The sequence below is a fragment of the Hippopotamus amphibius genome, chromosome 2, assembly GCF_030028045.1.
Source record: "Hippopotamus amphibius kiboko isolate mHipAmp2 chromosome 2, mHipAmp2.hap2, whole genome shotgun sequence".
Lineage (NCBI taxonomy): Eukaryota > Metazoa > Chordata > Mammalia > Artiodactyla > Hippopotamidae > Hippopotamus > Hippopotamus amphibius.
The window spans coordinates 79,894,001-79,909,316 of NC_080187.1; the positions used below are offsets into that span (position 1 = coordinate 79,894,001).

The 15,316-nt window shown below is 36.8% G+C and overlaps 1 non-coding gene across 1 annotated transcript; it reads left to right on the forward strand.

The window, feature by feature from the left end:
* Window positions 1-12,492: 12,492 nt before the first annotated feature.
* Window positions 12,493-12,599, forward strand: LOC130847312 (U6 spliceosomal RNA). Its single transcript, XR_009052084.1, has one exon. It is a non-coding gene; the product is annotated as a U6 spliceosomal RNA (small nuclear RNA).
* Window positions 12,600-15,316: the final 2,717 nt, after the last annotated feature.

Here is a 15,316-nt window from a genome sequence, read left to right on the forward strand (position 1 = left end):
AACGGAACGCAGGTGTTTCCACAGAACAGCCCACGAGAATTCTCCCTTGAAAAGTGGTTTTAGTTTCTCACTATGTAGTATTCCCACTCCAGGATCTAAAGTTCCCAACTGTGGCTTCTGAAAAATGTTTCCTGTCCTGTCATTTGACAGTCTGGAGAAAATCTGCTTAAGTAAATATTCTACTGCGTTCTTTCCACACTTCCATTCTTTCATCAATGCACTTATTAAAATGGCCACAGATGATTCTCCTTTAATTCATTTATCATTTATCATTCATTTATCATCACCAGAAGCATCAAGCTCCTGACCCACATATTTGCACCTGGTAAACCAACCATATCATTTCACAGGCGATGTGCCCTTTTTCTGTGCTGTTCAGCCCAATTCTACAATAGCAAACATCTAAGTAGCAGCAGGACCTGCTGGTCTGAGCACAAGCCTGGGAGTCAGTACCTTTGAGTTCAAATCCCGACTCTGACACACGATTGTTCTGAAGACACGAGCTGTCCCTTCGAACACACTCACCATGGCTTTCAAACAAGCCTGGAGACTACTGTGCTTATGTGCTAACACAAAGAAATCCTTCTCGCAGCTGTGCTTACGGCATTTTTCAACAGTCTTCTAATGGAGGTTTGGTCTGCCACAAAAAGCATAGTGAAAGGCAAAGAGCAAGCGGCCCAGCCTGCCCTTCAGTCAGAACGACTTTGACTGCTCAGAGTACGGCAGGCGGCAAAAGGAAGATTTCAAGGTCAATTTCCTCACCTTTCAAACCTGTGATTTCATATTAGAGGATCAGGCTGTCAGCCTTCCTGTGTCGACAATTCTCTCTGGGAAGGTTAATGTCACTTCTAAGCTTAATAATGGCCCCAAAGTTAGGAATGTACTGTAAACATCCTGAATGTGATGAATAAGTCAAAATAAACAAGAATGATAAAAACAAACTGTGCCTGAAATTCTTACAGCTAATACTGGCTACAAAGAAGGTGAAGATATAAGCTAAGGTTGTATTTTCCAAGGGTCAAATGTGTGTATGAAAAGGAAAGCATTTTTTAAAAAAGCAGATATGTGATCCTCATACTATGAAACCAAATGTAGCATCTTCATGCTATTATACTGAAAATTTCCAGTTCAGTGTTTGGCAGCATATAATCCAACACAAATCTTCTTAAAATTATTGACTTAAGTACCTAATGACATTTACAAAATTAGTATAAAGTCTCAGTATTTTCTTCTGTAAAATGAGTATAGCATTATCTCCTTTACTCATGTCACAAGATCATGATGGGTTGAAATAGGTTATTTATGTTAAAGAGATGAAGTGAATTGTAAATCAATACAGAATCATCAGATCTGGCCATTGGTCTTGAAAACTTGTCAAAAAGTATTTATTCAGTTACTCTCAGCTGCCATGATTTTTGCTGTTCTCAAATGCAGTGGTCCTCAACCTGGCTGCACATTAAAATTATCTAGGGAGCTTTTTAAAAATTTCCAATTCCCAGTCCCATCCTAGACCAACTAAACTGGAAGATCTAAGGTGGAACTGAGAAATTACTATTCTCAAAGGGTGCTTCTAATGTGTGGTTGGGGTAGAGAACCACCAATGGAGTGCAAATCTGCTTACATAATAATAAACTGGGAAGCCAAGAGCTAACAAATGAAAGCTATGTATGCTCCAGGCTGTGATGCAAACATCTTCCTAACCTTTACACTTCTTCCTATGTGCAAGTTTAGTTTTCCACCAAACTTCTAATTATTATCTCACCTAATAGAGTTTAGACGACCAAAGGATTAGTGAAGAGAGAAAAACTTTCACAATTTGGACTAATTGGAAAAGTCTATCTAAATTAATGGAAATCCAACACATTAGAATACTTTTGAAAGAAATGTAATTTTCTGCCTCAAAATACCATTTTTGGGACTTCCCTGGTGGCGCAGTGGTTAAGAATCCACCTGCCAATGCAGGGGACACAGGTTCAATCTTTGGGCTGGTAAGATCCCACATGCCTCGGAGCAACTAAGCCGGTGAGCCGCAACTACTGAGCCTGCATTCTAGAGCCCGCGAGCCACAACTACTGAGCCCGAGTGCTGCAACTACTGAAGCCCCCGCACCTACAGCCCAAGCTCCGCAACAAGAGAAGCCACAGCACTGAGAAGCCCTCGCACTGCAACGAAGAGTAGCCCCTGCTAGCCACAACTAGAGAAAGCCTGCGTGCAGCAACAAAGACCCAACATAGCCAAAAATTTTTTTAAAAATTAAATTAAAAAAATACCATCTTTATCCAAACAAAAGCTTACAAGTTCAACCAGTCTTTCACTCATTAAGTAAGACTTGTAGAAGTCCTTAAGATACTTCTTTCAATGAATAGATTTTTTAAAATATATGTAATTATAAAGTAAGTTGTATCAGTATATCATATGCATATAAGATGTTAATACATTTTCATTAGAAAATGTATTAGATAATGTGACCTTGCAGTAAGGGACAAATATAACATTTGCAGCAGCCCCTACTTTTCCTCATTCTTTCCAACTACTGATACTTCCTTCTACCTGTAGGCTTGGTCACATTAATCCCATATCTCATTTCTCATTCCAACTTCCTCTCTCTCTCTCTCTCTCTCACTCTCCCTCTAACACACACACACATACACACACACACACCACACACACACAAAATCACACAATCTTTGAAAAGGTAGACATATCATCAGCCCAACTCCCTAACTAGCAGAGCCTCGAATTAATCTTGTTTCCCTTATACCCAATATCCACTGGACTGGGGATGAGAGCCAGCATCCTATCATCGCTGACACTATTGTGTCATTATCACGTGACTAAACTCAGAGCCAGACTGAGAGATCTGCCAGCCAGGGACAGTAAAATATTATAAGAATCATTATTCCTGGAAATATAATGACAAAACTGGATAATCAGAACTCTTCTCAAGAAGAATACTGTATTCCATTGGTAGGAACGAGCTACCTTAGAAGGAAGGAGAAATAAGACTATCAAGGAAGTTAAACTGCCTTCCAAAGAGTAAAGCCTTGCTGACTGCTGGATTTTTTTTTTTAATTGGAGTATAACTGATTAACAATGTTGTGTTAGTTTCGGGTATACACCAAAGTGATTCAGTTATATACATACATGTATTTATTCTTTTTCAAATTATTTTTCCATTTAAGTTATTACAAGATATTGAGCCACGTTCCCTGTGCTACACTGCAGGTCCTTTTTGGTTATCTATTTTAAATATAACAGTGGGTACAGGTCAATCCCAAACTCCCAATCTATCCCTCCTCCTCCCCTTTCCCCCTACCTGCAGGACTTTTGAGGTGAATAAGTTTGGTTCAAGAAAACTATGGTTTTCTTGCTCAGCACCACATTAGGATGACTGGGCGCTGCCACCATTATTTCTCAGGCTCTATATTCCCTGTATGCCCCTGGCTTTTCCTTTCAATCAGTGGCTCTCAAAGTGAGATTTCCAGACCTACAGTAACAGTGGCTCCTAAAATCTTGCTAGACATGCATATTGTCAGGCCTTTCCCCAGATCTACTAATTCCAAAACTCTAGGGTGGAACCTAGAAATCTATGTTTTAACAAGTCTTCCAGGTGATGCAGATACATTCTCCAACTTCAGAGACATTGCTCTAAGGGTTGAATAAAAATTGAAGGGTAATAATCAAAAATCATAGGTGTTACATTACATTATAGTCTTCCAAGACACTATGCCACAGATAATATTCCATCCCTGACTCTGAGGAAAAGAAGCCCTGATCTGTAGTGTTTGCCAGTTTCTGAGATGTGAATATTCCCACTCTGGCTACCAACATGATGTCACCAAACAGAGAGTTGCAAAGAGATGGGTACAATCAGCTCTGGAGAACCTGTGTAAGCCAACCACAGCCCACCACTGCCAGAAGCTCAAATAATTCATATGTCCCAATCCACCCAAATTTTAAAGGTAGAACTACTAAAACAAAAATATGAAATGATAGCAAATTTGATAAATTAATATAGTTAATGTATACCATTCATTTTTCAACAAAAATGTATTGTGTATCTACTAGCTACCAGGTACTTACAGGCACTGATAGAACAGTGAACAAAATAAACAAAAATTCACATCCTCATGGTGCTCCTATCATAAAGGGCGGACCATAGGCATAATAGATCAGTAAAATATGCTTTGGAGAAAAATTAAAGGAGACGAATATGTAGGTTCTCAATTTTAAACAGTGTGGCCAGAAAGAGTCTGAGAAGCAGACATATGAGCACAGGCCTGAAGGAAGTGAGGAACAAATTTTTCATGGAGAGGCAACAGCAAGTACAAAGGTCCTGAGGCAGGAAGGTACCTAAAGTTCTCGAGACACAGCAAGGAGATGACATGAGAGAATGGTGGGAACAGATCATGTAGGGCTTTGTCTTTTTACAGTGAGATGGGAGCCACTGGGGAGTTCTAAGCAAAGGAGTGACATGATTTGATATACATTTTAATAGGATCACTCTGGCTCATGTGCAGAGAATGGATTGTTCCAGTGCAAACTGAATGAAGTATGTAAACAGGGAGGCTGTGTAGGAAGGTATTACCGGGACTCAGGTGAGAGATGGTAGTAGACTGAGCCAAAGTGGTAACAGCGGAATTCAAGAGAAATGGTAGATTCTGAATGTGGTTTGAATATAAAGGCACCAGATTTGTGAGAGAGGGAAGCTTTGGTAAGAGCAGACTGAGGAATTCAATTTTGGACGTGTTATGTTTCGAATGACTATTATATACCCAACAGAAGCTATAAGTAGTACATATAAGAGCTTGGAGTTCATGGGAGAATTCTAGGCTAGAGCTGTATATTTGGTAAGTCAGGATATAGGTGGTATTTAACACCATGAGACTGAACAACCAGAACAGTCAGTTCAGGCACAGAATGGAAGAAGTCCAAGAACTGAGCCTTAGGATAAACCAGTAAAGGTGGCAAAGACAGGAACCAGGAAAGGGGGATCTCTTGGTTTGTAGCTTTCTGTGACTACAACTTGATATAGAATCAGTTGAGTAGTAAACACTGAGTACCTATTAAATGCCAGGCAGTATTTCATACAAAGTGTCAAAGTCTTACAACACTAAATTAGATTAATAATGAAGACAAGATTGATAAGGAAATCCTATCCTTGCTAGAGATGGGTGATTTTATGTAAAACACCCCAGTTTCCAAATAAAGGGTATCCAAATTAAGGAAAATTCACCATTCTCATTCAAATTCAAAAAAGGAACAAAAACAGAAAGTAAATCCAATATTATTTTAAACCTTTATTTCACTAACCTCTAAAATGCCAACTCCTCCACGAAATATGTCCTGACTGTAATCCTTCAAAATTTGATCCACCGCTCCATAAATCCTCCCAGGCAACTCCCAACTATATGTTAACACTCTCTCTTCTTAACTTTCCACAAAAGTAGGGTTGGCTTACTCTCACAGCATTCACTTAACTTCAATTTGTAATCGTTATTTACAGATTTTTAAAAATTTTTTGTCCTTCCTTCCTTCCCTTCTTCCTTTCTTTTTACTCCCCATTTTTTCTATCAACAATTAAGAATATACTATGTACTGTCCTCAGGACATGTGACCTTTACATTATTTTATATCTCTAACCTCTTGGCAGGTAGCTTTGCAGATTTTAGGAAGCCAATTAAATATCATGCAATTTAAAGAATAAATTTATCAACAACTATTAATTAAAATGTCCTCCTTGTCTTTCTCTAAAGTTAATATCTGTGCCAATCCATGCACAGAGCTCAAGTAATAGAGCAATGAAAGAAAATCTGGTGGAGTGGAGAGAACATTTGGAGCACTGTTAGTAGCTCCCAGTTTCAACACTTACCTGTAAAAGAAAAAGAGTTGCTGTGAGTCTCAAAGCAACATGCACAAATGCAGTTCCAACAATGCAATCAGAATTCATTCTTTATGTAAGTTTTATCCTCTTGCTTCCACCACCAAGAATCAGAATGAGCATGTTCCTCCAGTTTGCATTCTCAGAAGTGGGAGTTCGTTCCCAACTGGCTGACTTACTGCCAGGATTAGCTCCTCAGATGCTGTATCCTGCCTTTTGGGTTTGTTTGTTTTGTTTGTTTCTTTTGAGCTAAAATTTAATTATTCCCTAACAAAGAAGCAACATCTACTGCTGTATATATGATCAAAAGATTAAATTCTGCACCAAATATTTTTTAACTTTTTCATAATTTTCACTTTCTTTTTCCAAAGGAAAATTATTTTTTAAAAATCTTGGGTAAATCTTTCTATAATCTCAAGTTACAATGATCAGAACTCAATATTTTATTTATGGGTAGGGCTATATTTGTACAAAAATATTCTGTCATATAGGAAATAAAATTATGTAAGTGAATATGGCAGATTGCCTTGGCACTGAATTTTACAAATGATATATGATATAATGATATCATAGTAGGTTTTAAAATTTCTTTCATTTAAACTATTAGTTTTTTTTGCAGAAGAGAAACTCTTCATATTTGGATTTGGAATCCATGAATACCTAGAAGGCAACAAATCTGCATTTAAATTTGTGAACAAAAACTCACACTTTTTCTCTTCTGTTGACAAAACGACCTAAACAAAATTACATTCTGTTGATAAATATTTGATAAATATAGTTGTTCAAAGGAGTAAAAGAACAAAAGTTTGTCAAAGATGTTTCATCCACCAAAGGCTATGTGAAGTTCTTAATTGTGTGTCTCTACGTATAAACTATAGACATTGGAAGCAAAGCACTTGAAAATATTTAAGTTGTCTTGCACTTCAGAAATTTTACAAAAATTTACTTGGTTACTTGTGCCAGAAAAATAAAAAATAAAAAAAAGAGGCAAGTCTTACTCTTTATGTTCTTTATATAATTCAATACATGCCTAATCAAAATATACTTAAGTGGAAGAAATCACTCATGAGCACTGTCTATTAGAGGCTCATTCATAAATAAAGAGGAACAGAAATAGAAAGTTCCATATCCTGAAACTTTCATAGATTTCTAAGAATTGGAAATAAAAAATGTATACAAATGTTCCCAATAACAAATTGAAAGCTACTGTAGACTGAAAACATATAAAATATATGACTTTGCTTTTAATGTTTTAGTTTTAATGAAAAACATGTGCAGAACAGTGCATAGAACACATAGTTATTACACAATTTATAACTGCTAGTATAATTACAAACTCATGTAATCATCACACAGGTCAAGAATCCGGCACTGCCAACACTCCAACAAGTAGAGAATTGCTTCTTCATGGAAGAACGAAGGAACAGGAGAAGGAAGGAAGCCAGGGAAAGGCACAAACTCTGCTTAAACTACATGAGCTAATTAGAGCTTTGAGTACAGGGAGTGGGAGCCATGAGAAACCTACAGACCACATGTCTTCTGGTTTCATAATAAGGTCAATAAGATCTTTGTCAAACAGAAGGACTAAATCAGTGTTTCCCGAAGTTTGCCCCCCTGGAACCCAAGTCCCCAAAGCGGTTATCTCTTAAGAAAAAAAAAAAATCTATAGTCAAGTGAATTTTGGAAACACTGCATAACAAATGCATATCAGAATGATTCGCAATACACATTAGTATATTAAAGCCCCAGAAATCTTGAAGTAAAAAAGAGCTCTACCTTTTTTTCATGCAACTTTCCTAAACTTCCATAGAACCCTTTGTGTTGGAAACTATCTAAACAAAGCAGTTCCGAGCTAATTTAAGTTAGTATTAACAATGTATCTTTTATTTCCCGGAGCCTGTGAAGTATCCTTCTTTTTGCTTTGGCCCTATGGAATCCACAGTTGATTCAGCTTAAAGTAACTCTAGAGGTTTTGAGGGTTTTTTCCCCATTATCAAATGAAGCTTCACTTTGACATTTTTATCACTTTCTATTTAAATCTTGAGAGAAGTCCTTTCATTTACTGTATTGCTTTTTCAACCCCTTACATTTCATCCAGACTTCATACTTGAAACACCTTCTCAAGGACTTTTGAAGAATTGTATTTTATAATACTAGGGTATTTAGAAGAAATACTTCTTTCTTCCTATGAATTTACTTTGCTTTGCTAACAACATCTGACAGAGCTTACCTTTGCATTTTATGAAGACTCTTTCAAGGTGTGTTGATATGTCAGCTGATGGCCTAGCAACTCTATTAAAGATTTGTAGCTGTTAAAGTGCTGCTTTTCTAGAAATGTATACACCACTTGAAAAATCAATCCAGAGAGCTCTACATTTCAACCCTCTCACCTATTCTCTAATATCAGTTTCTCTGTCAAAATGAAGTAACTGGAAACTTGGTTGACCAGAATATGCCATTCCCCAAATAGCCTGAGATACCAAGGCATCACCTCACTGTCCAAACTTGTCACTTTACTGCTCTACCCCAGACCTGGAGCCCTCAACTGTTTTATACCTATGCTTACAACCTCCTCTATTATTATCTTAAATATCAAGAGAGTTAAATGTTACAATTAAAAGCAAACTTAAATAATCATAATGTTAAACACACCCATTTCAAACAACACTTCTTGTGCTTCTGCTGGACATTCTGGAAAAAACCCTGGAACCAAGTAGAAGGAATGGAGCTAGGGAAAGGGATGCTACTTAATAATAACAGATGTACATTATTTACAGAAATCATTTGATTATAATTTTTAAAACAAATCTTTAAGTATACAAAATTTGATCATGAAATTGTTCCAGTCACTATTATTGCATTAAAAAAAAAAATCATTGCAAAACTTAGTGGCATAAAATGAGCATTTTTAGAATGACCACAGAAACTGTGGGTTGTGAATTCACGTAGAGTACAGTTTGTTTCTGCTCTTTGATATTCTGGGCCTCAGCTGGGGGAGACTCAAAAAGCTGGAACTAGGACAGCTTAAGCTGGGGACCCACTTTCAAGATGGCTTCTTTACACACATGTTTGGCACCTGGGAAAAGATGGCTGGAAAGCCGGTCTCAGGTAAGACGATTAGCTGAGCACATCTACACATGGGCTTTCCAGCCTGGGGGCCTCAGCAGAGTCAGACTTCTCATATTGAAGACCATTATTTCAACAAACAAGTCAGAACACCCAAAGCCTTTTATGATCTGGTCTCAGAATTCTCAGTGTCACATCAGCCATATATTCTTGGTTTCAGCAGTCACCATCTCACCCAGATACAAGAGGAACAGATGTAGACCCCGTATCTCAATGAAATAATTATCAAAAATTCATTTAAGCTGTCACAGAAATACTTTACAAAGAGTTTCTAACACTTTCTCCACCAAAAGAACTTCTAGATTTCCTCTCTCAGATCCACCTGAGATAAAGTGAAGTGGCATGATAGGATGATTTGGGGCAATGTGGAATATAAACTTTCAGAGAAAAATGACAGAGCTTGAAAGTTGAAGCTTGAGAGAAAACTGAGTGAGTGTTGGTTAGGGGGTTGCTATCTTCACTTCTGCAGAAAAGAGAAAAATAAATTCTAAGACTTGGTTGAAAAGTGAAGAGACCTTATAATATGTGAGATCCAATCAAAGTTCCCTCTATTACGGGCATTAATAAGACTGGTTGCCACAATATATTAGTAAAGAGCGTACATTGCCCTTGATTAGAAATTCATATCTGGGGGTAAGAGACTAATCCTTCATAGATATGAATGAATCAACTCCTCAAGTGGATTCGTGCCCTCATTCAACATTAGTCCTTTCATCTACTCACACAGTTCTTCAACAAACAAGTACTAAGTACTTCCTATGTGCCTGTACTGTACTGTTTGCTGAGAACACACAGATAAATGGTATTGTTAGTTCCTGCTCTTAGACAACTCAGTCTAGAGCAATTTTCACACATTCACTTGCTCAGCTTCTTTTTTTAAGCAATCCTGTCACAGTAAAAGCTTAAAATTTAGATGTGTTAATAAAATGTGAGTGAAATAAGAGACATCCAAAGAACTAAGTCACTAAGCAGTGTATTAATGAGTCATGAAACAAATGGTATGAGCAGTAAATCATTTAATTGCAGACTATAAGGGATCACTATGGAACGAGGCAAACTAAGAAGACTTCATGCAGTTGTTCTAGAGATTTGTCCTCTAAAAAGAGATAACTAATGACCAAATACTGAGATTTATTTGTCCAATTATACATTTTCAAAGGTATGTGAAAATTAAGAATTTCCATATAACAAATAAAGTACAGGAAATGTTCTATGCCTTTAAATTTATCCAAACCAAACTATTTAGCTCCCAGTCTCCGCTGGCCAAGTTTGGTGAAAAGGACAACATCAATAATTCTTGTATTTTACTACTACATTTCATTCCTCTGCATACCTCTTTCTCTTTCTCTCCCTCCCTCCCTCCCTCTCTCTCCCTCCCTCCCCCACTCTTCCCACTTTTTATTTTATATTGTACTAAGATATCAGATCCTACAAAGTCCAAGAAAAATAGAGGAGGTTCTTAACCAGTGGTCATTCTTGGCCATTGTAAAGCACTCATTGTCCTTGTTAACCTAGTTCATTCAGAGGTGGACAATGGTGCTATTGGTTCAATTCCATGTTGTCAAAACTGTCTCTGTGGACTTTCTCCTAGTCTATCAAGTCAATACTGGGCTTACTGCCCAACTTTCTGGGTACTTCCACAAAGAAAGCTAGTATAAAATTTCCTCTGAGGTAAGGAGGACTAGAACATGTGAAAACACAAAGTTGAGCCTTCTGTCCAGAAACTGTACAAAATTGTTTTTTATTCTGTTGCTGGTAATCTATTCAGGCAAAAAGTCTAAGAACAACATAATAAAATTATATATATATTGTCCTGCCACAAGTGATAACTGCACTTTTTCTTTTATTTAAATGTTATCAACTTCCAGAAAAAGAACTACCTTGCTATTAAAGCACATGAATCTTGAATACCTAATAGGTGCCCAAATATGAGAGAAAACATGTAAATGGCCTTGGTAATAGAAAATGAAAAGGCATTTCTATTTACTTATACAGCTAACATACCTAATATCAATCAGTTTTGCTCTAATTCTGCTATCTTTTTAAAACTATTTGGTATTCATTGTAATTTATCCAATCATAATAAATTCACTTAACATTTGGAGATCATAGACTGAATATTATCATATAATTTGTATATCTTTTAGGATCAATTGCTTACCAATACTATGAATTTTTTTTCCACTTCACAAACTCAGCTGAAACAGTAGTTTTTCATAATTGACAAGAAGCACACAGCAGTAATCCTGTTTTGTTTTTTTTCCTCTCTTTGCCTTTTTGATGGAGGCACTTATGATGCAGCATCTCAGTATCGTAGACTGCCACTGTTAACATGCTGTTTCAGTCTGTCTTCAATCTATACCACCAACTGAGGAATATTAACCATATTTTACATTTCAGTAGTCAATCTGCCTATTCCACTTATTTTGTGAATGAAATATCTAGGTGTAATTCTTGCTGGATCATATTAACAAATGGTGTCATTACTGGTATAAAAATAATAACACTGCATTTAAATATGATTTCTCTGTTGAGAGCCTCCTTGTACAGGAAGTTAAAATCACTCCCATCAGGGAGATAACAAAGTTAAGTGTTTTGCCCAACACACTGAGCTACTAAGATAATCAAAAAAATTTTTTTCCTAGGTTTCAATCTGTATGCCCACCTTCATCCCCGCTCCTCAATGAGTACTATCTATAAATGAGTGGACTCTGCACATTTTAACGACATCTACCAAAGCAAGCTGCACAGACCCATGGATGTGCAGAGGATTATTGCTCAAAATTCTTTGGCAGTTTTGAAACGTGGATGCACATTGGAATCACCTGGGGAGCTCTAAAAAATGCCGGTGTCTGGGTCATGCCCCAGAGATTCTACTTTAATTGGTACGGCTGAGGCCTAAGCATCAGTATTTTTTAAAGCTCCCCAGGTGATTCTAATACACAGCCAAAACTGGGAACCACTGTTCTAAACCCTTGTTTTACAGATGAAACAATTAACCCTATCAGTGACACATATAAATTTGATGTTGGAACTAAAGCTAAAACTCAAGTCTACAGAATTCCAGTTAATAACTCTTCACGGACTCAAGCGTTTTCAATTGTGTTTCTCTGGGCCTGAGGTTCCTTGGAGATACTGCAGGGGCCATGGAAATGACAGAGATGAAAGAGGAGAGGTCTGATCCCACTTACCTTCTAACAACAAAAAAAAAGCTTTAATTTATCTTTTTTATATGTTGTACTGCATTGCAAGATTTTTTCTAGGGAAAAATGAAAAAGCAGAGGAAAAGATGTATACTTGGCTAAAGTAAAAATAAGTTTTAAACTGTTGCAAGTTGACCATGTATGTATATGTGTGTGTGTGTGTGCACGCACACACATATGGCAAGAGATCACCTTCTCAGAAAAAAGTGAGAGAGAGGGTGGGGGAGAGAAAGAGGGAGGGAGGGAAGGAAGGAAGGAAGGGGGGAAGAGAGGAAGGAAAGAGTGCTTGCTTCAGCAACACACATGCTAAAATTGGAATGATACAGAGAAGATTAATATGGTCCCTAAACAAGGATGACATATGATTTCATAAAGCGTTCCATTAAAAACAAAAGAAGAAGAAGAAATTATGACTTTTTAAAGATAATCCCAGACCAGTGGATAAAGCTATATATCAATACATTAAAATGTAACTCTAGGAACTTCCCTGGTGGTCCAGTGGTTAAGACTCTGTGCTTCTATTGCATGGGCGTGGATTCAATCCCTGGTTAGGGAACTAAGATCCCTCATGCTGTGTGAGGCAGCCAAAAAAAAAAAAAAAAAAAAAGTAAATCTAGGGATTTGATCATTTTAAATCTAACGCAATGAAGACTCCTTAGGGCCAGAAAGTAACTGCTTTTAACATCCCAATGTGTATTTTAAAATTCTTAAGGAGGACTATGTCTTTCCAAGGTGTGAGGTGGGTTGAGAATGCCCCTGAGGAGCCTAATTTTGAGAAGATAAGTGGACTTTTCATTAAGCAAACAAGAAAGGGAAGTTGGACAGAGTGGAAGGTCAGGAGAGAAGGCCAGAAAAGACTGTAGGGACAACGACAGGGAAGTTGGATAGAAAATGCTAAGACAGGAACTCTGGTTCCTGATAGAAACTAGACTTTAGCTTACTTTATAGGCTAAATGAAAAAGGCATACAACCTAAGAAGAGAAAGTAGAGAACACCATTTCAACATCCTAATCTCTGTCTAGAACACCTCCATCCATTTTATCTTTGGAGCAGGCTAGAGCAATGAAGTTAAACTACAGTGCTGAACTTGGCTATTCACCAGCTATGATATCAGCTAAGACTCCAGCATCATCTACCAAAATCTTGGAAGTTTCTACTTAACATTTGTCTCTATAGTTTTATTTATTCATATTTCTGCCTTAGGATTTCCAGCAACTATCCACTCTGATTTTGATAGATTTTCCATTACTACATAAAATCTGAAATAGAATCTCATTGATATATTTTGTTATTAATAACTGGAAATGAAAGTTTATAAGATTAGTTATCATACATTGATCACCTTCTATGTCCCAAAAAACATGCATGTCACCCTATAAATATTATCCTTCATCACCACAAAAACACTATGAAGCTAATGTTACTATCTTCTTTCTTCTCATAAGGAAACTTGGGCTCAAAAAGATTATTTTGTCCAAGGTTACACAATTTTAATCTATTTCTGTCAAGATTTCCAAAGCCTGTGTTCTTTCCTCTACTACACTATGCTGTTATTTCATTCTCTCCAAAGACCCCTGAATCAAGTGGAAATGCCCTCATGTTTCTGAAATATATAGGCCAGCAATATTAAGCATATTTGAAGCTACTTTTTTGCATTAATGTGACTCCATTTTCCTTTGTACCCAGACACCCTTGGGAAACTCTACTTTACCATGAGTTGCAGATTAAAGTAAAATAAAAAAGTAATTATAAAAAGCATTTCATGACATAGAAGGACATTTATTTCTGAATAAGTCTTTATGAAATTTCATCAAAGTTTGTGAGCTTTAAACATTGTATGTTAATGAATCTGGAAGGCTATCTAACATATAATACTTAATCTTCTGCTTATCTACCTTATAGCAGACAATTAAACATACTTATTTTTGAAAATCTTTTTTTTCTTTCCTCTTGCAGAATATCTAGTAAAAATTTGACATTGTTATCACTCTGAGTTTAAAATGCTAAATGGTTTCCTATTAAAATTCTTAAAAATATAATATAGAGGTCCCTTTTTTCTCCCGTTTACCAGGGATGCATATCTTAACTCATCTTCTCTAAAATAAATCTACCACTGTATAAATTTAACCTAACACTAAAGTAAGATTACAAAATCACAAACCTAATGGAACACTACAGTAAGATTTTGCTGGATCATTTCGCATTACAAACCCTGTATGCAGAATTTTGTTAATGGTTGATACTTACTTGCAATACAATAAATATTCAGCTTCCCAAGAGTGACTTCATTTCCAGTTCTATCCTCTTCCATATTTAAGTCCTGTACCAGCCATCTCTGCTTGCTGAAATAAAAATAGCTAAAAGTTACTGAGTGCTTACTATACCCTAGATATTTTAATCATTTTATTTTTTTAAATTTATTTCTTTTTAAAAAATTTTTATTAGAGTATAGTTGATTTACAATGTTGTGTTACTTTCAAGTGTACAGCAAAGCGCATCAGTTATACATATATATTTACCCTCCTAAAATGAATATTCTAATTTGGTGACATTACATTTAAAAAACAATTCTAGGTAGTCAGTGATTTTGCTGGTACGCTTTTAGTTGTCAGTAAAAGAAACTCAGTCAAAACTAGCTCAATTTAAAAGGTAACTAAATGAGTTACATTCCTGAGACATCTAAGAGGTGACTGACTTCAGACACAATCAGATCTAGGGTGTTAAAAATGCCATCAAGAAATATTCCAACCCCCCCCCCCCCGCCCCGTCTCTGTCTCTCTCTCTCAGTTCTGCTTTCCTCATTCTGTTTTATTCTTAGGCAGAACTCTCTCCACATTATGGCAACAAGAGCTCCCAGTGGCTCCAACTTACATCCTAGCAACTAAGGTGCAGGAAAGTACTCTTTTCTTAAAGTTCCAGCAAACACTTGGTGACGCTCTCATTGGCCATGCTTGGGTCACACATCCATCTCTAAACCAATCAAAATAGCCATGCTGATTGGCCCTGCCTTGGTAATGTGCTCATAGCTCAACCCTGTGGTGGGGGGGTGGAGCCTGGAAAACTGGGGAAAGGGAAGCATGCCAATAAATCACATACCTACCACTAT